A 25,299-nucleotide genomic window follows, 5' to 3' on the forward strand; every position below is an offset into this window, starting at 1 on the left:
AAGTGAAGTGATGTTCTTCAAGGCAATTCCCCCAGGCATGGTTATTTTTTTCCAGGGATGTACCAGCTATTTAAGACCACTTTGTATTCTATATACATTTTAGGCTTTGACTTTTCAAGTTCCATTAAAATCAGGTTGAAATTTTATTGAGGGTTTCTTTGAGTCTGCAGATAATTGGGGTAAAATCAACATTTTTCAATACTGCATTTCCACAACTAAGAACAGTGTATATCTTTTTTATTTACTTAGAGGTTTAAAATACCTTTAATTAGGTTTTTTTGATACATGCTATCATTTTTCACATTTAGGTTCCATATATTTTGTTCCAACAATATATGGAATCTTTTTTTTAAATTCAGTATTGAGGTATTTATTGTTGGTGTATACAGGTGCAATGAAGGCAGTAAACTTTTCTGTATTGATCTTATATCTGGCATCTCCTAAACTATTCTTATTTATTTTTGTTATTTGTTGATGAAGTTGACTGAATATACCATGTAGAGAATCTTATATTTTGTGACTAAAAATCTACTGTTCCTTTCTAATTTCTATACCTCCTTGTTTCTTTTTCTTGTTTTATTGTGCTGACCATTACCTCTAACATTCGCATACAGTAGGATGTTTTTTATTTTTTATCAAGTATATCAGTCAGGATAACCTTGGCTGCTCAAACAAACAACTTCAAAAATTGATGAGTGTAAGCACAGGAGTATATTTGTTGCTCTGGTCACAGCCAGTTCTGTTTGTGAGTTGTGGTGGTGGGCACTTTGCTACAGGTAGTCATTCAGTAACTTCCATCTTGTGGGCCTTAGCCCTCAGAGTCCAGTCAGCTTAGTAGGCGACAGAGAAAGTACACAAACCATGAGAGAGAGTTTATGGTCCAAGCATGAAAATCATGCACATCTCTTCCTCTTCCAATCTCATGTCCAGAATTCTGTCACATGATCCCATCCAGGTGTGAGGGAGGCTACAGGAGTGGCCTTATGTGCTGAACTAAGAGGAGATGAAGGATGTCATAGAAATTTGAGAAAGTTACCTTCTATTCCTGGTTTGCTTTTTGCATTTATTTAGATGATCATGTGGTTTCCTTTTTCAACAGGTTAATTTGAAAAATTGCTCTAATGCACTTTCAGCTATGGTAAGCAATTTTATATCTAAGGAATAAATCCACTTGGATATATTGTATTTAAAGTTTTTTAAATGCACCTCTCCTTTTTATTGGCTTTGTTTGTTTGTTTGTTTGTTTATTAAAGTACAGTTGACACACAATGTTACATGCTTTGCTTGGAGTGTTTGTGTCTATATTCAGGAGTGAGCTTGACCAAGAATACTCCTTTCTCATTAACATCTTTGCTTGATTTTGTTACTGAGGGTAACTTAGACTCACACAATTATCTGAGGATTTTTTCATCACTTACTGTTTTTAGAATGAAATTTATCCACTTATTGAATTATCTCCTCCTTGACTATAAGGCAGAATTCATGAGATTCTGTATACATGGTAGAACTTACAGAGAAAATTCTCTGGGCCTATTTCTTCTTGGTCACAGTTAGTGATTCATAGTTTTCTAAAAATTAGTTCATTTTATCTAAACCTTTGTGTTTGTGGGCAAATTTTTGCTTATATTAAACTCTAAATAATTTAGATTTATTTATTTATTTATTTATTTATTTATTTATTTATTTAATTTTGAGAGAGCAAGAGAACATGAGTTGGGGGTTGCAGAGAGAAAGAGAGAGAAACAGAGAGAGAGAGAGAATCCTAGACATGGGTGTTAATCAAACGAACTGTGAGATCATGACCTGAGCCAAAATTAAAAGCCAGTCACTCAACTGACTGAGCCACTCAGAAGCCCCTCGCTTTTATATATATAAGTATATATATATATATACATAAGTATATAAGTATATATATATATATATACATAAGTATATAAGTATATACTTATATATATATAAGTATATATATACATAAGTATATATATATACATATTATGTATATATTATATATTATTATACATTAAATACATATTTATATATATTATGTATATATTATTATACATCAAATATATATTTCTATATTAATATATTATGTATATTTTATATATATATACATATATATATTTGTTTTGTTTTTTTTGAGAGAGAGAGGGAGACAGAGCACCAGCCAAGGAGAGGCAGAGAGAAAGATGGAGATATAGAATCTGAAGCAGGCTCCAGGCTCTGAGCTGTCAGCACAGAGACTGACATGGGGCTCAAACTCATGAGCTGTTAGATCATAACCTGAGTGGAAGTCAGACGCTTAACCAACTGAGCCACCCAGGGACCCCCTCCCCTTATTTATATTTTTAATCTCTGCTCTGTCTGTACTTACAGCTTTCTTCCATTTTTAATAGTCTTTGGAGGATGCTTCTCTTTTTCTCTGTATCTCTTATCTGACTTGTTTTCATAATTCTTGCTACAAGTTTATTGTATTTGGTTTTCAAAAGAATCAACTTTTATATGAGCTGTTTTTCTCTATTGATTTTTTTTTGAATACTTAATTTTGGCTCTTATGTATTTTCTTCCTTTCGTTATCCGTCGATTCATTCTTCAGTTTGTTCTTGCTTCATAATTTGGATTCTTTAGCTATTATTTTCATTCAGTCTTCTTTTCTAACAGAGAAATCTTTGTCAAACATGGGGTTACACAGATATTATTTTATATTATCTTTTGAAAATTTTATCACGCTACCTTTCACATATAATTCTACAAACCAGCAGAAATGTATTTTTGCTTCTGATGTGAACTAGGATTTAAGATTCATTATTTTCCATACGCATATGTGATTAAACAAAAATCCCACAATTTATGTTTAAGCCTCTCTTTTCTCTACTCTTCTGCAGAATCACTCTTTTATCTACTGAATATCTCTGTATGTGTGGGTCTCCCCATGAAGTCTCTATTCCATTCCATTTCTGTTTGTATTTCTTTGCACAAAACTATGTCATTTTAATTACTAAATCTTTATAATAAGTTTTCCATCTAATAGAGTAAGTTGTCCAATTCAATTCTTCCCCAAGACTCTTTGTGCTCTAATGTCCCTGTGTATTTTCATAAAAATTGTTGAAAGCAGCTTACCAAAATTTTACAAAAATATTCAACAGAATTTTTAAAAATCCTGCATAATTACATACAGCCAAATTCACAAATCTTAAGTGTATATGTGAATGAGTGTTGACAAATTTATTCACCCTGGTTGTTATAAACAACACCCCAAATCTCCTTTCAACTTGGAGACTTCGCTCACGGCCATTTCACGGCCTGGAAGCTGCTGCCGTCTCAGTTATAAGATCATTACAGAATGTCTCCAGAAATGTTAGTTTTCTGTGTTTTAAGATGGGAAGAAGACAGATTGCTTGTGTTCCTTGGTATATTCGGGATTGGATTTTCAATAGCTCTTATACTCCCCATTTGGGGGAGGCATCCAGAGGATTAATGACTTACCAGTAGAATGGCTGGGAAAGCATTTTGTGCTGAGACCATACCTTTCTTCAACAAAACTCAACGGGCTGCCTCTCTGTAGTGCCTTCTGTCTTCAAAGCCTCCCACAAATTGTTACCCTTCCCTTTCCCACCCCGGACTGGATATGATGCCTTTTCTTCAGGGAGAGTTTTTATGCCGAACGCTAGTGGGTCCTGAATAACTCATGTTATCTCACTCCTCTTAAATGGAAACAGTCTGTCAGTAAAATCCGTGGGCATCTTTTGTTTTTTTTGTTATATATTTTTTCATCTTTGCTGGCAGCTACTTTAATTTTTTTTTTCCTGAAAGACCCCCAGATGTGGCAAGATGAACGTGTCTTGACTTCTAGAGTAATTATTTGGATTTTCAGTATAGCAGAAATAGCTATAAATATGTGTACTGGATCCATTTATATTTCTCTATTTATGGTCTTATAAAAATGTTTTCTATCAAGCACTATGACATACAAGTATCTAAAATCTTGTCGGTTTTATTTCATATAAAAATTTTTAGTTTTCCTTTCAACTTTATTAAAGGCTTGGAGTGTATGATATTTTTAAAGGAAAGCTCAAAGATGTATAAAGTGAACAGGGGATCAATGATGTGAACTCTAGCCTTCACCTCCAGAGTGTCTATTCTGCTTGACGCACGAGTGAGAATTTCAACACATGAGCTGGTATCACACAAGACTTTTCCCAAGATGCACCACCCACCATTCCTTGCAACAGGTAACTTATGCAGAATATTCTAGGTGGAGATTGATTATGCTGGAGGTAGAAACCAACTGTTTTAAAACATTGAAGACAGAAAAAGAAAATTAAAACAAATTAAAACAAAAAGCTAGAACAAATGAAAGGAAGAAGATGTGGCATTTGAAGTCTGGAACAGGCTACAAAGCGTAGAAGTATTTTAATATTTTGATCAACTGCAAGAAATGTGTAAATTCTAGAGTTTGGAAGAGATTGGCATTAATTTTAAGCCAGTCTCAATCACAGAGAACAAGAGACTCTGATACAGTGTGTATAGCACAAGATCTGGATATCTGCATGTTTAACAAAATTACAAGGTAAGTCTGATGAAGGAAATCATGAGTCACATTTTGATAAATCGACCTTCTGGTGATCTCTCTGCATGTGTATGTGTGTGAGGGGATGCCTGTATTCAGCTGTTGATGAAACTAAAGACAAGTTTCTTTCTTCTAAAGGCTGCAAGCAACACACACACACACACACACACACACACACACACTCACAGGAAGTTTGCCTGCCATCCCACAATATATCATTTTCCACGCTGATTTTCTGAATGCCCACATTTAGGTATCTGTGATGGCTACCTATTGTAGAAGATGAGAGAAGTAGCATTTCCTCATCTTATAAGCCGTCCAGATGTTCTGTCTTGTTCTGCTAACATTCTCTTGACATTGGGGTAAAGAAAAATCAGAGCCATAATGTATACAGAGCCTTATGAAAGATAATGCCAAGGAGTTTAAACTGTGACAGATGCATGCTCCTTTTACCTCCATATCAAGTATACTTTGAGCGTGAAAGCTGAAAGGGAGAATATACTGCTTGTTACACCAATTTTTCCCTTTAAGCATCAAGCAACTTGGGAAAGAAATTATAAACTTTATTTATGCCACTGCTTAATATGCTATTCTGGAGTGTTGCCTTCCTTTAATATATATGAATGAGAATCACATCTGTTAATGCAGATGGCTGAAGATAGAACAGAACCCAAAGCAGAATTCACGCATTCTCCTGCACTCACCCAATTATGCAACTTGGAGCGAAACCAAGAAACTTACTGGTGTAAAGTGTTAAAGGAAAGATATGTGTAAGTTTTAACGGTCATCTTCATAGAAGCTAATAACATTTAGTCTCCCATTTTAATATGGGAAAGATGGGGAGAAAGAGAAGTTAGCAACAACCTGAATGAGTACAGCCTCTCCTTTGGCAATTGGTGGTGTTCCCGCCACTTGGTAACACATCTAAAAGTGTGGGAGCCTAGGATACTCAGAAAGTGACAATGACTACGTGGTCTAAACTATCTTAAAATCTCCAGCTTAAAGGATAACACTAAAAGACAAAATAGAAGATCAATGTAATGTGTTTAGTCCACGCAAGCCTCTCCTGCCTGGTAGGGATCTTCAAGATTCAGAGTGACGAAAATTTTAAAAGCTCAAATCAAAGCATCTGAAACCTACTCATCACCCACTCAACCCACAGCAAATGGAAAACCAGAAAGCTACATGAGTTAGGGAGAACTGAGCAAAATATTTCCAGTTGGTTATAAGTTCTGGCTGTAAAATGAGGTTTTAGAGGAAATTGAAAATTTAAATTCAATTCAATGAGCAGCGAACATGTGATACACACAGTATGCTTGTCTATGGGGAACCAAGAGCAAATTGAATAAAATGAACAAACTTGTTAAGTAGAAGTACAGTTGTCCACCACAGAAAAAATGCTCCTGGGGTGTTTCTATTTATATTTGTGGTGTAATGAGTTGTAATTGTGCCAGCAGCCCTTCGCATTTTGACATTATTGGTTGAGCTACAGGGAAACATTTCAAGTTGAGGTTTCTAACCACCAAGAAGCTGATATTGTGTTCAACTGAAGCTACTTTGCAAAAAATTTGTGCCACAACTTCCCATCTTCTGCATCACTGTCTCTGGCCCCCTCAGGTGTCAGGAAAGAGACAGAAACAAAATGAAAGTCACAACAAATTAACCTTTGAAGTTGGCTTCATGCAGAACAATTTTGCTTCTAAAGGTAAGTAAATTAGTAGAACTATTCCTATGGCACTTATCAGAATTCAAGTAAATTATTTCTGGTGCGTTTTAATCAAAAAGTATTGAAAATGATTGAACTCAGTTTGTGTTAAGAGCTATCGTGATTAAAAAAGGAATAAGATAATTTTCGTGGCTTCATAGCTCTTAAAAAGTAGTAAGGAAAATACAAGTGTGAATTTTAAAGCACAATGTACTTTAAGGTAGGTGTGAAGAACATTATAATGGAAATAGTTACAAGGTGATGATAATGAAAAAACACATAAGGACTGAGCTTTAGCGTAGGTTTCATGAAAGAGCAAAGTAACATTTTCAAAAGGCTATAAATAATATTGGATAATGGCGTCTGGGTATGAATTAAAGAGCAGAAAATATTCTTGGAAGAGAGAGAAGAATGAACAAAGACAGTGAATATGTTGGTTTTAAGGAGAAAGGCCACAAGTTGAGATGACTGATATCTTGCTTGCTTCATAAAGAGCACATGAAGGAGACATGGAGGCTGGAGATATGGAAATAGAGGTTGGTGTCAGTCTGTGTAATGGCTGAAATACTATGTTAATGAGTCTTGAGTTGCAGATGATGTGAGCAAATTTGTATTTTAGAGACAGAGTAATGTGTACATGACAGGGGGTACAATCTGGGAACAGACTTAGGAAGGGTGGGAATATTCAGAAAGAGATTCTCTAAAGGACATCAGTAGCGAAATGTAGTGATAATGAAAATATAAGAACATTATGGAGAAGGAATAAGAAGGAGTTGGTGATCAAGCAGATGTAACAAAATGGGGGAAAATGTCATTCATTGGGATTCCAGGAATCCAGGACAAGGCGTGCTGGCCTGGTGGGGCTTCTCACCAAGTAGAAGAAGGACAAGTACATGTGGGAAGCGGAAGCTGAATGTGGGGGAACGGTTGCCACCCCCAGCACATGGGCTGGGGGAAAACCCAAGTTGGAAGACAGAGTGCCAAGAGGGTATGGAAACTAATGCAGGCTGGATATGGTCTCTCCTATGTGACACTCCATGATCCTCTGGAAAGTTACTGTATTCACAAGATTGTTGATTTGAAGAGAGTTTTGTTGATTGGAATTAGATAAATAGAATATATTGAGTGCCTCGCTCAGTATAAATGCTGCATCCAAGTTAGTCTTTCCTTTTTATGGCTTCTTATTACTCTCGTGACTGAAGAGCTCCAAAGAGAATAATCCAGTGTAGGACAAAACCAAGATGGCACATGCAGAAGAAGCAACAGAGTTGGGAAGGCCTGAGGAAATGGAAACAAGAGTTTGGGGATGTTTGCCTATGTGAGCTGGTAGAAAAGAGTTCAGGTTGTGTTCACTTTTGTGTGCTAGATGTAGGGAAGTCCCATTTGATTCCTGAGTTATTGAGATATGAAGAGTAAGGGACAACAAGGCCATGAGGATAGCTCATGTTTTAAAATTAACTTCCTGGGGGTGTGGGGGGGTGCTTGGGTGGCTCAGTCTGACTCCTGATCTCATCTCGTGTCATGATCTCACAGTTCCTGAGATCAAGCCCAAAGGCAGGCTCTGTGCTGTTAGCACAGAGCTTGGTTGAGATTCTATCTCTCCCTGTCTCTCTGCCCCTCCCCAATTCTTACGCTCGTGCACGCTCTCTCTCTCAAAATAAATAAACTTTGAAAAAAAAAGTTTCCTGGGGAAAAGGTGATTCATTTTTTAATAAATGAGGAAAGATTAAATAAAGATGCTGGAGCAAGAAAAGAAATTTGTTAAGCTCAAAGTGTTGGCAATACATTAAAAGATGTCCAGGAATAGCAATCTGGAGCTCCAGTTAGGAGCTAGGGTGACGATGTGTACTTGTAAATCATTAGCATGGAAGTGTCAAATACCACTTAGGGGATTGGAGGACAGATGGTGAGGACAGAATGTTGGAATTCATCCAACAATTATTTGTTGAACATGCGACATGTATGAGAAACTCATCTCAGTGTTGGGGATATGGCAGTGAACAAAGTAGACCAAATCCCTTTTTTTTTATGAGGAATGTGGCTGGTGTGAAAGTGGGGTGAAGAAGTTACTTTAGTAAGAAGAGAGAATGAGAGAAGACAGATGGTAGAAATTCTTAATAAGAAAGAACAGGTACAAGAAGGATGCAAAGGGAGGGGCACCTGGATGGCTCAGTCGGTTGAGTGTCCGACTGGCTCAGGTCATGATCTCGTGGTTCATGGGGTTGAGCCCCGCATCAGGATCTGTGCTGACAGCTCAGAGCCTGGAGCCTGCTTCAGATTCTGTTTATTCTTTTCTGTATACCCCTCCCCCACTCACTCTCTGTCTCTCAAAAATAAACATTTTTTTAAAAAAAAAAGGATACAAAGGGAAAGAGCACACGTCTTGCAGTCAAGCAGAACACAGTTAAATAACATCATATCCACTTTGTAGAAAGTAAGATCTACATTAAATTATTGAATCTCAGTTTTCGGTAAAAGGGGAATTTGTGTGTCTGTGTCTGTGTGTGTGTATTAGATAAATAAAAAATGTTGAGTTCCCCATTCATTGTAAATATTCAATCTATACTAATCTTTCTTTTTAATCTTCCCACCCTCAATACTAAGAAATATAGTAACCACTTGTGCATCTCGCCATCTCTTGGACTGGAATGGTGGCTTTCTTCTGCTCATAGTATAAATGGTAAACTTCCTCCTGGGTTTGAAGAAGATTTGCAGATTGATTTCCTCAGCCCCACATGCCACCGTCCTTTGTTTCTCCCTTTGTGTGCTCCAGGGATACTGTTCTTTATGTGGCAATTTCAACATGGTTGTGACCAGTTGGAATGCTCTTGTGTTCTCCCCAGTTCACCATTCATTGACTGGTTAATTCAGATTTCAGCTTCACTTCCTCAGGAAGTCCTGACTTCACAGACCAGCCTAGGCCACATAGCTGGATTCTCTGTGGGAGCCCAATTCTCCTTTGTGGCACCTTTTATAGTTTTAAGTAAATAATTAACAGTGTGATTAGTAGATAAATGTCGATAACCCTCAATAGGACATAAGTTCCAGAGCTGTCTGTGCCCCAGTTAGCAGTTAGCTTGATTCGTGGCTATAAAACAGATGCACAGTCTACACCTGTTGCATCCATGAACAAACAACACAAGGTAGATGTCCAATAAATAATTGCTGAATAAATGAATGGAAACATAGGAGTAATATATCAGGATAATGCCATTGCAAATATGCCCTAGGTTCTATTTCTAGTTGGAAGCAGAAGGACACATTAGAGAAACAAAAACTCATTCTTCACAGTATTAACTTCAGGGTCTAGGGTCACTTCATACAGGTAATCCCTTTTAATAATTTTATGTGTCTATCACCCAAAAACTTTTCTAAATGTTTCGGTTGTACTAAGTCTTACACAGATATTATAAAAACTTACTTCCCTTTTTCTGACATAATATTTACTTTATTTGCAACGACTTATACTCTCAAGCTTTTCTCTCCCTCTATTGCAATTCAGAATTTCTAGCAGTAGCTAAACAGCCCCATCAGCTTTTGTTATTCTGGATGGAAGCTTCTGACACATACAGCCTGAGTCTAACCTAGTCCTTTCACATGATAAGCTTGCATATTGAAATATTTTCTATTTTTACTTGATTGGCTATCTCTTTTCCTCCTTGGGCTTTTCTCTTTTTTTTGCACGTTTATTTATATCTTTTTGGAGGTACAGATGCAGTGATACACAATGTGCTTTTAGTATTCACAGTGTCTGAGAGTAGGAGGATAATTTCATATCAATTCAGAGTCTTCTTTGATGAAACTCTGGATTGGACTTATGTTCCTGTATTTGATAATTGCAAATGGCTATGTGGTCACATTGAATACTTTAAAAACACAGAATACATAAAAAGTTCAAAAATAGCCCATCATAATGAACTATACTACAAAGTCAAGTAATTGAATTATATTTATTTTTTATTTAATTTTTTTTTTTGAGAGAGAGAGAGAGAGAGAGAGAGAAGGAATCTCAAGTAGGCTCCAGGCTCAGTGTGGAGCCTAACATGGGACTCGATCCCATGGGGCCGTGAGATCATGACCTGAGCCAAAATCAAGGGTCAGATGCCCAACTGACCAAGCAACCCAGACCCCCCGAAACAATTGAAGTTTTATAATCACTCTATAATGTAAAGACAATGTGTCTTAGAAACAGACATGGGCCAAAATTCTGGTTCTACCATTTATGAATTATGCGACTTTGGTTAAGACACATTTCCTAGGCTTCAGGTTTATTTTCTCTAAAAGTAGGCTATATCTAGTCTATACTATTGCTTTGGGGATTAAACAGCAAATTGTGGAGGTGGTAACAATGTCTCAGAAAATGTTACTTTGCTTCTTTGTTTCTCTTCCTTTCAATGAAGAGTATCTATTTTAGAATATTCTTTTTCTCCATCTGCATTGCTGTTTCATCACCTCTTTTGTTTCCATTTTACTTCCAAATTAATGTCTTTATAAAGCTATCCCAATTTGGAAAATGAATCTTACAAATCATCTTTGTAATGTATGAATAACCATATAACTTTGTCTTCTAGAACACTAATATTTCTATAAAACTTTTGTTGGTGACCTAATGTAGCATTTAGTTACTCAAAATTCAATTTTACGTTAACAAATTTCTATTCAATCACTGAATCGGGAATGGTTAAAACAGAAGGGTTGGGCCATGAGAAACAACAATCAGTATTCTGAAAACATTTCTGACAAAAGCATGTTTTATATCCACGGACTTGGAGGAGGTGGGGACCAATGGATGTGAACTCAAGCGGGAGACAGGGAAATCAGTCATCCATGGAGAATAAATAGTGTTAATGGTAGAATGTGTTAAGCATAGTTCATCAGAGTTACTCAAGGGCAAGCTTTATTTCTTTATATTTGTACTTTTAGTGCCTCAAGCAGTGCTTGGCATTTACCAGGTACTCAAACAAGTGTGTTTGAACTTGACTAAAATTTATCACAATTTTCAACTCCAAACTCTTCTTTCTATAACTTTTTAAAAAGTTTATTGCTGGTCATTTTTCAAAATTAGAATCATCGGCCACTGGGATTAGATATTTTTTTACATATTTCCAACTAATTACCAATTCCGCATATGCTTAGGAATCAAAACATTGAGTTCATGTCCCTGGAGTAAGTGCAGTGTCATCTCCACTTTTTTTTTAACTGTATATAAAATGTTGTCACTAATTAAGTTTTAAAACGTACTCCTGTTGTAAACACTAATGAATTTGGCTCAATGAAAAAAGTTGGTTTTTCAGATTGAAAGTAGGTGGTTTGACAAACTGATCCAAATGTGAGGAAAGTGAGTCAATCCTTGATCAATACGAACAATGCGTCCGTGATCCCAAGCTCATGGAAACCTCTGTTGTCCACACAATGACCATCACCTCAGCAACAGCAGTAACAGCACTAACAATGATCCACCACTCTGGATAGCAACATCTTCAAGGACTACAACACTGTCACCTGAGCGATGATGAGGCATAGGTGTCGCTCTAACTGCTTCACCTGCATTTTCTTATTCAGTCCTCTCAACGGTTTTCCCAGCTAGAGAGTACTACTAGCTTGAATTGAAGACAAAGAAACCAAGGCTTAACTAACACATAACTAAGCTTTTTAAAAACATCTTTGTATGTCCTCCACGTCCATTAGCTGTGTGAGTGGTAATATTTCCAATAAACTTGGGCCAATGAGATAATGATTTAGCTTATTGCATTAATTGAAGTCTTAATTTAATTAATTACTATCTCTGCCTAATCATCAGTGGTTTCACCGAATAAGAGTGAAAGGGGACTAACGGGTGGGAACTGAGACTTCCGAAAATATTCGTAAAACCATCCAAATGCATGAATTTTGAATTAGGAGCTGATGTTAAGACGGTGTTAGGAAAGACAGGATATGGTTAGAATACTGAAAACCTCAATGAGGGAGTTTTGCAAGGACTCGGTCTGTCTTACCATCTTTCTATGCAGAGTACTCAGTCCAATATCTACAATGTAAGGGGAACTCACTATATCTTCATTGCACTGGATCACAATTTATTAATCCCTTTATTATAATATATATGTATCTATGTATCTATCTCTGTATATATATCCTATATATAGTTATAGATTTTGCGGTTGTATACTCATTTGTGAAAAATGGAATTTATTTTATTTTCCTACAATATTTTAATTTCCATCTGGAGCCTCCATTCTGCCTAATAGCAAAATATTTAATTTAGTTTTAAAAACACTTTTGAGACCAATCAGGCCAACTTGAATACACATTGGGCATTCAGGAAGAGTAAGAAATTGTTGTTAACTTGGCTAGATGTGATAATGGCACTGTATTTATATGAACAGCCGATAGACAAAACAACAATGAAAGTAATCTATGAAAATATTTCCGGAAGAAAGACATCTGAAATTTGCTGTAAAATAATGAGACAACAAAATGTCATAAAGCATGACACAAGATTGTGTTGGAGGAAGTCATTGAAAATACTTGGCTGTTGGTTGACCCTGGAGCTGGACTTGGGCAATCAGAGACTCCTTACCCCTCCTCTGTCTTTGAAATGTACATCCTATCACTCTGCATTGTTCCCACTGTGGGAGACATTTCAAGGACTAAGTCGCAAGAATGTGTTGTTGAGACCATCTGGACTGTACACATGATTGAAGCTTGTTAAGGCTTCTATTTAAACTTCTAAAGATTCTGGTAGGTGGTGGGGAGATCTCTTTCTCTGGTCTCTCTTTGCTCTCTGTGTACAGGGAATGGCTTCAGATGATACCCAGGGAACTCTTGCCAAGACTGGCAAATGTATCTAGTTGTTGAAGGTGAGTGATGTCTTTAAGATTTGCCTCTGTAAGCATTTGAGTATTTCCATAGTAAAAAGTGAACATAATAAGACCCAGAATTCAAGAATTTGAAAGCTGTGTCTCAAGTCAAGATTTACTCTTGCCAGCACACCCTTCAACATGATGGCCAGCGCTTTGTGGCAGCAGAGACCAGGGGCTTAATGATAATGATGGAAACGATAACATTTCCTCCCACCACATCTGCTTTTTCTAGGATTATTTTCAATTAAAAATAAAACACACTTGACCATTTTCTGCAGGCTGAAAAATTTGGTATCTCACACCAACATTATACGGTTCATCAACTGTGTGTAGAAGTTCTTGTCCTTCATTTCACAGACATTTGTTTAAAATATTATTGGATTTATGTGGTTATTTGATCACTGTGTATGCTCTCAATTAATCAATAGTTGAATATAACTAGTGTCATGGGGACACTACACCACTTTTGTAGTTTTAAAGGAAATTCTCATACTAGAAAAGGTTGGAATCCACTTATGCAGACAAAGGCAACTGTTTGACAGAAGTTTTTTTTTTTTTTTTTCTTTTCCACCCTAGGGGTTTTGACCCCAAGATAAAGAGAACGTTAGAAACAAATGTCAGCTTTCTGGCTGGTGTCTGCAACTATCCTCTGTGCCCTGGGCTTATGCCTATTAGCCCTTCTGTTTGCATCTCTGCATTGAAGGCAGACAGCTTGAAGGGCCTTCTCACTGTTCTTAGACCTGCCCATGGCCAGGCCTGAACCCCTGAGGATGGAGAGGGTGTTCTTTGAACTTAAAGATAATCCCGATGATGATCGTGTGGCAACATAAGCAGAGAGGGCCAGTAAGGAGCTTTGTGTGATTTGCTATCCTGGGAACACTTTGAACCTTTTTCCCTGGTTTTGCCCCTTGGCCATTCTTAGAAGCAGATCCCCCTCGATGCTGTCTGTGGGCTGCAGGATGAATATGTTTAAGAGAAAATCTGCTTTAGGATGGGTTTCCTTTCATTGCCCAAATGCCGGTTCACTAGTGGGCCTTCGTGGGGTTATTTCTTTTCTGTGTTGCATGCACATGCCTCTGTGGTTTCTTTGCCACTTGGTATTTAAACATCTAATCCAGCAAATCTGGTCACTTTTGGAGCAATCTGTTAGGAACTTCAGGGGCAATGAAGGAGAAGAACCAGAATTCACTGAGCACTGGTTAGGAGAGCATCAAATTAAGACTCAAGAAATCCTGCTTCTATTTTCATTTTCTCCATCATGTGTTGGTGTGACTTAGACAAATCTATGCTTTCACCAAAAATAAAATAAAATAATCAAATAAAATAAGGTAAATTAAAGTAGAATAAAACAAAGTAATTCATACATACTTGCTAGTCTGTCTATCAGAAATGTTGGATGAGGAACTTAAAATCGAATCAAAACAAAACAAAAGCATGAAATGAGACATGCGAATGTGCAATAATTTTAAAGCAAGAGTTATTTGAAGGAAGAAATGCATCTTCGTGAATCGTCTTTTATTGCCCAGGGCTGTGGATACAGATGATATTTGACATTGGCTGAAAAGCTGCTTAATTATTCAGTTTCTGACAGTAACACTGGTTTGTTGACATTTAGACCTTCACCCTAACGAAGAGAGCAAAGACGTTTTTTAAAAATTGTAATTGTGTGCCAGATAGTTAGTGGGTTTGATATTTCTCTCTGCTTTGTAATGTCTGCGACAATTTAATTTCCTGACTAAAACAGGAAATGTTCCTGGGTTATACTTGGAAAAAGTAAATTGCAAAAGCTTGTTTTTATATCACAGGACTCGGCTTCTTTCATGGGCCCCTTTTGATCCCATATCTACATGAATTATAAACTGATAATTCAAGGGGAAGTGAATGGGCTTGATTAAAGAAACAGAGAGTCTGAAATTCTATCCCTTTCCATTTCAGATTTGGAGGGCCTTCTGCATTGATGGATTCCTTCTGAATGCGCAGTGCTGCAGTTTCCACAATGGATTGCACGTGCCTCCTGGTATGTTTTGACTCTAGCCCCACAAACGCTTCATTATGGACCTCCCTGGATTTATTGTTTTGATATTTAGTTAGCATGGTTTTAATGTCATTTCTGTGACAACTCCCCTTCTTCGTATCTTCCCACTTTGTGCTCTCTCTGGACTGCCCAAATCAATGTAACTGTAATTTAGACCATGACTTTCATCACCAGGGAGTAACTTGGTGCTCTCAAATTTACCATGCACCCAAAGGGCATGCCAACCTCCACTGGCAAGGAGCTCAGTAAGCCCCGCCATTCCCATAGGTCAATCTTAGGATGCCAGGTCGCTGATGCAGAAAGCCTCAGCCTCCAGGGATGATGGTAATCAACTCCAAAGCACCAGGCAGCTGCTCTATGCAGTGGGTTTAATTTACATTGCATAGTAATGCTCATAAGATGAGGTCCCTGGGGATATGTTACGATGCAGGACTTTTCACAGAGGCTTATTGCTTTTCTCATCAGCTTCTAAGGCTGCTTATGAATTCCGCATGGGTTCCTCTTTCCCTGCAGGATAGCATTTGCATAAAAAACAAACTACTGGATAAACAAGACTTCACCAGTTATCATTCCCTCTAACACTCCTACATGGAAGGTTGACAGGCGTGCGTTTGGGTGCAGTTTATATATTTTGTGTACCTGAGCTCATGGCTCACACTGTTCCACTACTTCACAAACTCATGGGTTTCTCTTGCCCAAAAGGAAGCCCCAGCCCTGAAAAATGAACTGAAGTGACAATAAGTGGTGTCTCTTCCTCTAATCTCCTCAGGACTGGGAAAGGATTTTCTATACCTGCCCCAAATGGTGCCACTTCCTTATTCCAATACTCTTAGACATCACCGGATGTGGCTAATTGTGGTTCAATGTTACAGAAAGAAACCAGCACCTGGCTAAATGTGTTCTGCCTATTTTCTTACTGGTGGGCACATTGAATCCCACATGAAACAAAGAGCTTCCCGTGGGATCAAAGGAACCAGAAATGTTCTCCACAGCCAAAAAATACTGATTCTACCTGCCCCTTTCACAAGGCCAGAGGAGATGTGGGTAAAACAGTAAGGATGGCTTTGGTATCGTACAGACTTGGATTCAAATATCACTTTAATTATCTCCCAATTAGATGCGTAAATTTAGGAAGCTCTTAGATTCGGTTCTCTTATCTGGAATGATAAATTATACATATTTATTTATTTATTTATTTTTTATTGAAAAATTACAAATGAAAAGCATGGCTGTTATAACAAGTTTTAGCACTACAAATATTCCCAAAGAAAATAAATGAGAGTCATGCCAATTACCCTTTCCATCTGGGCCCCTACCCTAAACACACCCATGGATATAGTCAATATTTTCTGAGTGCTGTATCTTTGTTTGTGTTTCTAAATTTAGGTATACCTTGGAAAAGAGCATACGTAAGTATTTTCTTTATTATTGTTTTGTTTTGTGACAAGATTGTGTCATGTATCATGATACCAAAGGGGTGCTCTATACACTCTTTTCCAACCCAATTTATTCACTTAAATTTCATGTCCCCTGCAGGGACTCTTTGCTTTAACAGCTCTAAAATATTGCAAAATCTAGATGCTCTGTAATTTACTTGACTACTACTTATTTATGGAAAATCCCTTTTACCTTTTTTACCACTAGAAAATGTGCTAAAACAAATGTCCTTATAGTTACATTCTTGAGTACTGTTTTTTTTTTTTATCAGTATGGCACATTTTTAAAGTATAAATACTGAGTTCAAAGATTGTACGCATTTTAAAATTTTTGTTTACTGCCAGATAACTTCTCCCAATTAGTAATGATCTACATACCCATCAGCAAGTATATGAGAGGGTCCATTTTCTCACATGCTTGTAAAATCTGCTGTTATCAGCATCTAATTTTTGCCCGTTTCGTGGTTGAAGATGGTTATCTTGCTTTTGGTTGAATTTGCATTTCCAAAAATCTAAAATGGGTGCAGAGAGGTCACCTGGAAGTGCTTGATGAATCAAAGCAATTAGCAAGAAATCATGCTTAGTTTTCCCGGCAGAGAAAACAGTCTTGCTCAGGTTCTTTCTTGAACTTTGGGAGATGAGAAATTGGCATGAGGAAGTAGATTACAAAGAGTGGAGAAGCAGAGTACAGAGATGGTGTTGGGGCAACCCAAAGGAGTGTTTCCTTCCACAATATTCCAGAGAACTAGACTGCTGGTAACATTAGACTTACACCCAGGGCCATACTTTTGGCCTTGCCCTCTGGCTGCCAGTCGGTCAGTCCATTCAAGCTCAGTTTTCACCAAGCAATTTGACAGATGTGGAGCAGAGTTGTGTTATGATCTTTGCATCACACACACAAACGTTGTACTTAAAAAAATAAATGAATAAAATTATTTCATGTATTTTATATGCTCTCTCTGACGTTTTTCTAATGTTTCCTATACAAAAGAAATCAAAACAGTGAGTTTATTTCCCCAGAATGAAAGCACTGCCCTCTCATAGACCACAGGTGAACGCTGACACTAAGGCCCATAGCCTTATCCTAAGCATTTACCTAAGCATATACAGATTTGGTTCAATGAGGAGAGATGATTTGCCGGATTGCAGCTCAGAGTTTAGATGATCTCTTTCAGACTGTGGTGAGAAATGCACACACTCCCGCTTGATATATGTTAGCAATAAAATACTCTGAATTCACACATTTATGTGGCAAATGAAAATAGGAAAGGAACAATGTTTTAAGGGTCAGATGAATTTCTGTTTGTTTTTAATTATATCACCTATTACTCACTAGAACCTTAGGAATTTTAGATAATCATTACCCCCATTTTATAGACAAGGCATGGAGAGGTTGTCACTTACACAAAGTTAACAGATTGGTAAGTAGAAGAGATCTGGTTTGAACCCCGGTCATCCGGGTTTGGGGCCAGATGCTTCTTTGACTGTTAACTGGTCCAGACTCACCAACTAGGGAGCAGGAGAGATGTTATCACCATTTTCCCCTTCCCCCAGCCCCCCCAAAACACACTAAGATTTGAATGCATTGCCTAACAACAAAGAGAAGTGAAGCTGCTTAAAATGGCAATGTAGGCAACTAGTTAGTCTCCTTCATGATATCCATAAATTGCTTCTGCTGCCCAGTTTCAATGGACAGGATTAAAATTTCACTCTGTCATGAAACCTCCTCACCGTATCCACTCAGTGTGGTTAGGAAAGAAACTACACGCGTTATTGTAACAAAAATAATTGAAGACAAGGATTTATTAACCAGTTAATAGAGAACTGGAAATGCTCAAAGAGGACACAGCATTGTCACAGAGAAAGGAAGTGCAGGCAGTGACCATGGCAGTTCAGCTTATAGAGGAGTGGCCTTGTGCACCTGGGGTCCAGAGCCCGGGAGGGGACGCCAGCTGGCAAGTGTTGCTATCTGTCAGGCACTGTGAGGTGGTTGGGTTATGGAGAAAATTGCAAATGGAACCCCCAGCTGCTACCCACCATAAAAGCATTGGATGACAAGGAGAGGGGGAACAAGTAGATTGGTTTGACCATTTCTCCATCCTCCAGCCTCCTGTCACCCTCAAGAGCCCCTCCTACCAGAGTCTAACAGGGACCTGATGACAAGCCAGAAATGAATTTTATGGAGTTTTATCCCTGGTATTACAAGGCTGAGTTTGAAGCTGAAAGGAAAATATTTAATATCAACCCATTGCACACTTTCAACTATTTGACATTCTTTCTGATCTTTCTACACATACAATGCATTTGAATTCCAATACCATGACAAAATAACTTCATACTTCCCCCTAACAAGATGCAACTTCTTTCTTACAAACAAGGGTGCCCTAAATCTCTCCTCAAAATGAGGAGAAAGAGATTAATCAGTAGAAAAATATTTTTAAATTACTTATATATACTTATATATATATATACTTAAATACATATACACACACACGTATACACACACACACACACACACACTTTTCTTCTTAGGCTCCTCTCACACATTACCACGGACTGGAGGACTTAACCAACAGATGTTTATTTCTCACAGCTCTGGAGTCCGGGAAATTCAAGATCATGGTGCCTGATGTCTCGTGAAGGTCCACTTCCTGGCTTATGGATGGCCATCCTCTCGATGTATCCTTATATGGTGGAAGGCAGAGAGAAAGGCTCTCCTATCTCTTGTTATTAGCACACTAATCCCATTCACAGGGGCTCCACCTCCATAACCTATTTACCTCCCTAAAGCCCACCTCCTAATACCATCACATTGGATATTAAGTTTCAACATAAGAATTTTGAGGGGGCACATTCAATCCCTAGCAACACTGAAGTGGAAATATTCAGGGGTGAATGGGTAGACTAATCTGTTGATCTAGAAGTCTGTGAGGAAAATGAGTGATAAGAAGGTAGTTTGGCTGTCCTGAAGGGTTTTTTAGGGACCCTGACTTTGACTCCATGGCTAATAAAGGGATAGCGAGGTTATTTGCATCAAGAATGGTGATACAAAGATAGTCTTTTACACAGTGATTATTTCAGGGGCGCTTGCAGGATTTTATGAAAACAAGCACAACAGTCCAGGTAGGAAATGATGTGGGACTGGAATTGGGACATGGCAGTAGGGACAAAATCCAGTATGACTCTGAGCCCACTACAGCCTCTACAACTGACTGATGTAGAAGGAAAGACACTGAGGCTGGTGACCTCACCGTAGGGACTGGCCCATGGGTTTGCAGAACCTTAAAGGGAATGGTCAACATTCCAGATCCCCTGCTTCAGAGAAGTGTGGAAATACTAGGGGAGTATCAATGAGAATAAAACTGTAAGGCATCCAGCCGTCCATGGGTTCCAGGGCAGTCCATGCTCTTCTCTTTTTTCATCTGAGTCACTACTGTAGCTTTATCACCAGTTCTCTTCCTTTGCCATCTACCCCCCCCCCCCAGACCTGACTGATTTTTGATATGGCAACTGGAGCCATCTTTTTGAACATCGCCTAGACCACAACTCTCCCTTCCTTGACATTATTCAGTGACTTCTCTCTGTGCTAAGAATGAAATAAATACTTGATGCCCTATCTAGCACGGTTTTGCCTGATATGGCCCCTGATGACATCTCTCGTCTTTTCTCTTTTTGTTTGCTCTAGCTACCTTGGCCTTTAACATTTTCTTGCGTATTTATGCTTTCTCTGCTCAAAGGATTTGACCATGCTGCTCTTGTATGGGAATGTTTTTCCAGTTGGCTTCTCTTCACCTGCCCAACCCCTAGAGGCCTTTCCTGACCGTTATAAGCTCTGCTACTTCCTGTCTTGAAACCCCCTATTTTTCCATAGGGTTTTTTTTTTCACGATTATAAGCCAGGACAAAATGAAATATAGACCTTTTTTTCCCCTTTTACCTGAATCTCCTGATAAGGCCAGGCAGAGCCCAACTTCCTGTTCTTTGTCTCATGATGGATGAGCTAAGATCAGAACTGTTTGTCATGATTGATTAGCTAAGATTAGAAATGTTCATTCTAAAGCAATTATCCAGAAACTAACTTTTCACGGAGAAAAACATTTTCCTATGACTGCCACTTCCCCTGCCCACAAAACGACCCCCCACTGGAGACCACCCCATGGGCACTTGTTTTATCCTCTTGGGGCAAAACCACCTTGCTGAGATACTCCAATCTTTGGATCTAAGATTCTCTTTCTATTAAAACAACCTGAATAAATTTAGTCCCTCAACTTTTCCGGTTTTGGTCTTTGATAATTATACATTTTCTGATGTGTTTTCCTGTTTAATATGTTCTCTCTGACATGTCTTTGCTTCTCTCCTTTCACATACACTAGACCCTAAGCTTTATGAGGGAAGGGACCATGCCCTTTTCATTATACAGTAGCACCAATGCTTCTCATGCACCTGACCATAGGAGACGCCTCATAAACATGAGTGAATAAATGAGTGAATGTAAACGTATCAGGTGTCTCCAAGTAGTGACAAGACTTGCAATGATGCAGGAGGCAGTATCAGAGAAATGAGTGTCCAGAAGTGCGTACAACAGTATTTGTCCTCCAGAAAGAGGGACTATAGGGCAAGGCGGATTGTTAGGGCAGCATCCTGGAGACCTGGAGTTCCGGTGAGGAATTCTACCATAGCAGATGATCTAGCACAGAGATTAGTAACTTTGGCCCAAGTTCAGACATAGATACCCCTCAGGAAGAGTCAGATTAGGCTCTAGCAAAAAGATGCAGAGGTTCACACTGGCATGCTGAATCTAAAGCAGCAAAACCAACTCTAACACTCAAATTTCTGAGTCTGAATGTGTTGATTTACTGGCAGCCTTGTTTTACTTTGGCTCTGGGCATGCAGGGTAAAGATATTGGTTTTATATTTCAACTTAAATGGGTAAACACACCTACTTACAATGGAAAAGGAAGAACAGAAAAAGATATAACGAGGCATAATCTAAGAAATGAAAACATTATTTTTCACCTACATGTTTGGCAAAGATTGGGAAAGATTGAGTGTTCAGGGAACCAGACATTTTTCTACACTAGTTGTTGAAGTCTACATTGTTTGAAGTCTTTATGAAGTCACCTGGTAATATGTACCAGTAGCTTAAAATGTGCATTCCTTGAAACAGTACAGTTTCCAGTAATATGTCTTGAAGATACATATATGCACAAAGATTAATCTCTAAATATAATTACAACTCTATGTATACTATAAATTTGAAAACCACTGAATATTCCACAACAGTAGAATAACTATATTATAACTCATTTCTATATGATGGTGCATTGTTTCAGATTATGTTTGCTACCCTAACAATAAACCCCAAATCTAAAGCTTTTTAAAAATATTTATTTATTTATTTTGAGGGTGGTGGGAGAGGCAGAGATAAGAACAGAACTGAATCCCACGTAGGTTCCACGCTCAGCACAGAGACCCATGGGTTGGTGGTTGGGGGAGGGTTGAACTCACTAACCGTGAGATCATGACCTGCGCTGAGATCTGGAGTCCAACCCTTAACCGACCGAGCCACCCAGGCCTCCCATAAACCCCAAATCTCATTGGCTTTATAGAATGGAAGCCATTTCTTTCTCACAGAATGTGTGAACAGCAGGTGCAAAACACAGTGACCAGTTCTGTAGCGTGTTAAAGGGATGGTGAGTCAGCATCATTCGTTTCTTGCCATTATGCACGTGAAGAGTCCCTCGGTTTCCGCCCAGAACTCTGAGGGCTCTGCACAGAGTTCTTGGTTAGGCACAGAGGCCTTTTCCAGCACAATTTAAGGACATCTCATAACTTAAAATCATGTCTCTAATTTCTAGTCAGCAAAGTACAGGCTAGTGTCTATCACTATGTTCTTTTCTATTCCTTCCAAACGTTGTCCCTCCCAAACAATTTTGGGTCATTCATTTTGTAGTAACCCAGGGAGCATGTCTGGGGAAGTGACTGATGTTGGCACTATAGAATACCTGTGAATTTTATTGTCTCTGTCTGTTACATATTTGAGCAAATGGTTTGACTTGCAGTGTCTTGAAAATCAAATTTAATATCAGGAAGGGCTTGTGATGGTTCAACTACTGCTGTGCTTTCTTTTTGTGAAATGAGTTTGGTCCTTTTCAGTTTTTTGATCAGTTTTTAGTTTTGTGCATCAAGGGTTTCATTCTACATTATATAATAATACTCTTTTCGCTCTTGGAGGAATTAAAGAAAAAACATGTTTTGAGTTAAAGACTTAAGGGTGTGAAACCATGAATGATTCACCGAATGTTTTTGCTATTAGCACCTACACTCTAATTGAATTGTCCTAGTAATGATCAGCGTGTGCAGCTTTGAAGACACCAGGAAATGTAGATTAGGATGAAAAAAGCGAACTGTTTTCCTTATTTCCCACTATTCCTCTTTATATGAAAAATGCACTTTTTTTTTTGAAAAACACACTTTGAATGCTAAAATGTTTATAATGGAAAAATTAAAATTAAACATCTACAGTCTCCCTTAGCACCTCTATCTATCTAATAAGCCAGGTAGTGTTTGATCAATATAGTAATTACATTTCTAAATCGAATCTATGAGTGGATGGGTGGTATTTATAATTCTAATGGTCTCAGATTTTAAGATATTGGGACAAATGACAGAAAGAAAGTAGTTCATTTTATTATACTTTTATTCAGTTTTAAAACCTGTGTTTTAAATATGCCAGATATAAAACAGGCATGGAGGTGATTTTTAAGATCTATCGTCTAAGTGTTGGTAGCCTGCCCATGAAAATCAATATCATTTTTGTTGAAAGAAGATTCAGATTTTTTACGTCATTAACATACTACCATGAAAGGCTAAGTTCTTATACTGTTTGGAGAAAGTATTTGTCTTCATTGTTGCAAGCTTCTAGTACCTTTATCCTGGATTTCACCGTGTTTAAAGCATTCATAACTACTTACCCTGCAGCTCTAGCCTAGCATGTATGTAAGGGTATGTAGGTATGTTGGAGAAGAGGTTATCTACGGTGTGTGTGTATATATATAATATCTATATCTACATATGCATATGTAATTCACTTATAATACATGCACGGATATAGTAAATATACTTACATGTAATACAATAAAATATATGACATAAATATAATATGATGTTTTTCTGGCTTGGCCCTGAAGAAACTTCGTTCCCTTTCAATTCCCCCAGTGAGTACTGAGAATTTCCCAAGGCATGTCTCCCAGCTGCACCATGGGTCATACATCTTGCTGACAAGACTTTTTTTTCCCACCTCTTGTAGTGGCTTAGTGTGGTGACATCTACCATAGCTTCAATACCTAATGCAACAGTTATGGCGTTAATACCTACAAAGCTGTCCCTATCCCTGTTTCCAGCCAGTTACCACCACAGTCATTTCTGGTGCTCACCCGTTTCTGGAGCAAAGCTCTGCACCCCCAATATCAAACATGCAGAGGTGAGCAGCAAGTACCTTGTCCTAGCACTGCTGGTTAGTAGGCCATCCCTGCAGAAGATTTTGGCACAAGTTCTTTGTGAAACAGTTGTGTTTATATTTCATTCTTTACTGAACAGTCTTAATCTCAGGCATATGTACTGGGGGCTGGGCTAGAAGGTAATTGAAATAACCTACGCTGTTATATTCAACATCACTGCCCCACTTTGATGCAGGCCCAAGGTCTTTGGATCACGCTTGTAAACTTGATTTCTTCTGCCCTCACAGTGGGCTTTCTCTCTGAAGTTTCATGTCTTATCATGTAACTAGAACCCCAGAAGACTCACTCTGCAGGTTTCCCCCCTATACAGACAAGGCTGAATCCTAAAATGGACAAACCTTAACCTCAAGTTCTGATCCTGTTATAAATATTTATGACACAATGTATCATAAAAGAAACTTTGCTAGCCAGAAAAAGTCAGATGAAGAGAGATTGTGTTTACTGCTGCCATAACAAATACTTGAGAGCTACTTTAACATAAACTAAGTAGAGCATTTGATATCTATATTTCGAAAGGGGGGGGGGACTCTAGCAGTTTGCAAAAATGAAAAAAAACATTAGTAGGGTCAACTCAGCTAACACAGTAACATAGTAACTCATTACCCTCACATCCTGAAAATCTCTTATAAGGAGGGTAGAGACTGGGAAATCAGTCGAACCACAAATTCATCAGGAACCTCGAGACATTCTCCAATCAATCCAAGTCTACTTCATCCTGGATAGATAGTGTGATTAGAAAACAGTTGAAGTGATATAAGAGTGAGGATTCCAAGTAAAAAGACCCATAGACTTAGAGGTTAAATGTTACCGAAAATATAAAGAGCACAGAGAGGTAAGTCCTGACCTGTGCAGAAGGGTCTAGGTGAACCCTCTGTTGCATGTTCCCGCTTCACTCTTTAGCACAGCTCCCTGCATCCACATAACCGCACAGGATAGTTGCAAAAGCTCGGGATGAATAAACTCTGGGGAATTACGAGTGTTGCTGGGGCTTCTGAGAAGGATAGAGGATCCAGGGCAAGGATTGCCTCACCTCTCTTGTGTGAGTGAAGCAGCTCATGTAGCATTACTAGAGATAAAGAGGGATATTTTTCAATGAGATATGACAGCCCAAAAGAAAGACATAATGGTAATAAATTGCCATGTATCCAAGAATATACCTCTAAATGATATAAAA

This window comes from Acinonyx jubatus, chromosome C1, assembly GCF_027475565.1.
Source record: "Acinonyx jubatus isolate Ajub_Pintada_27869175 chromosome C1, VMU_Ajub_asm_v1.0, whole genome shotgun sequence".
Taxonomy (NCBI): Eukaryota; Metazoa; Chordata; class Mammalia; order Carnivora; family Felidae; genus Acinonyx; species Acinonyx jubatus.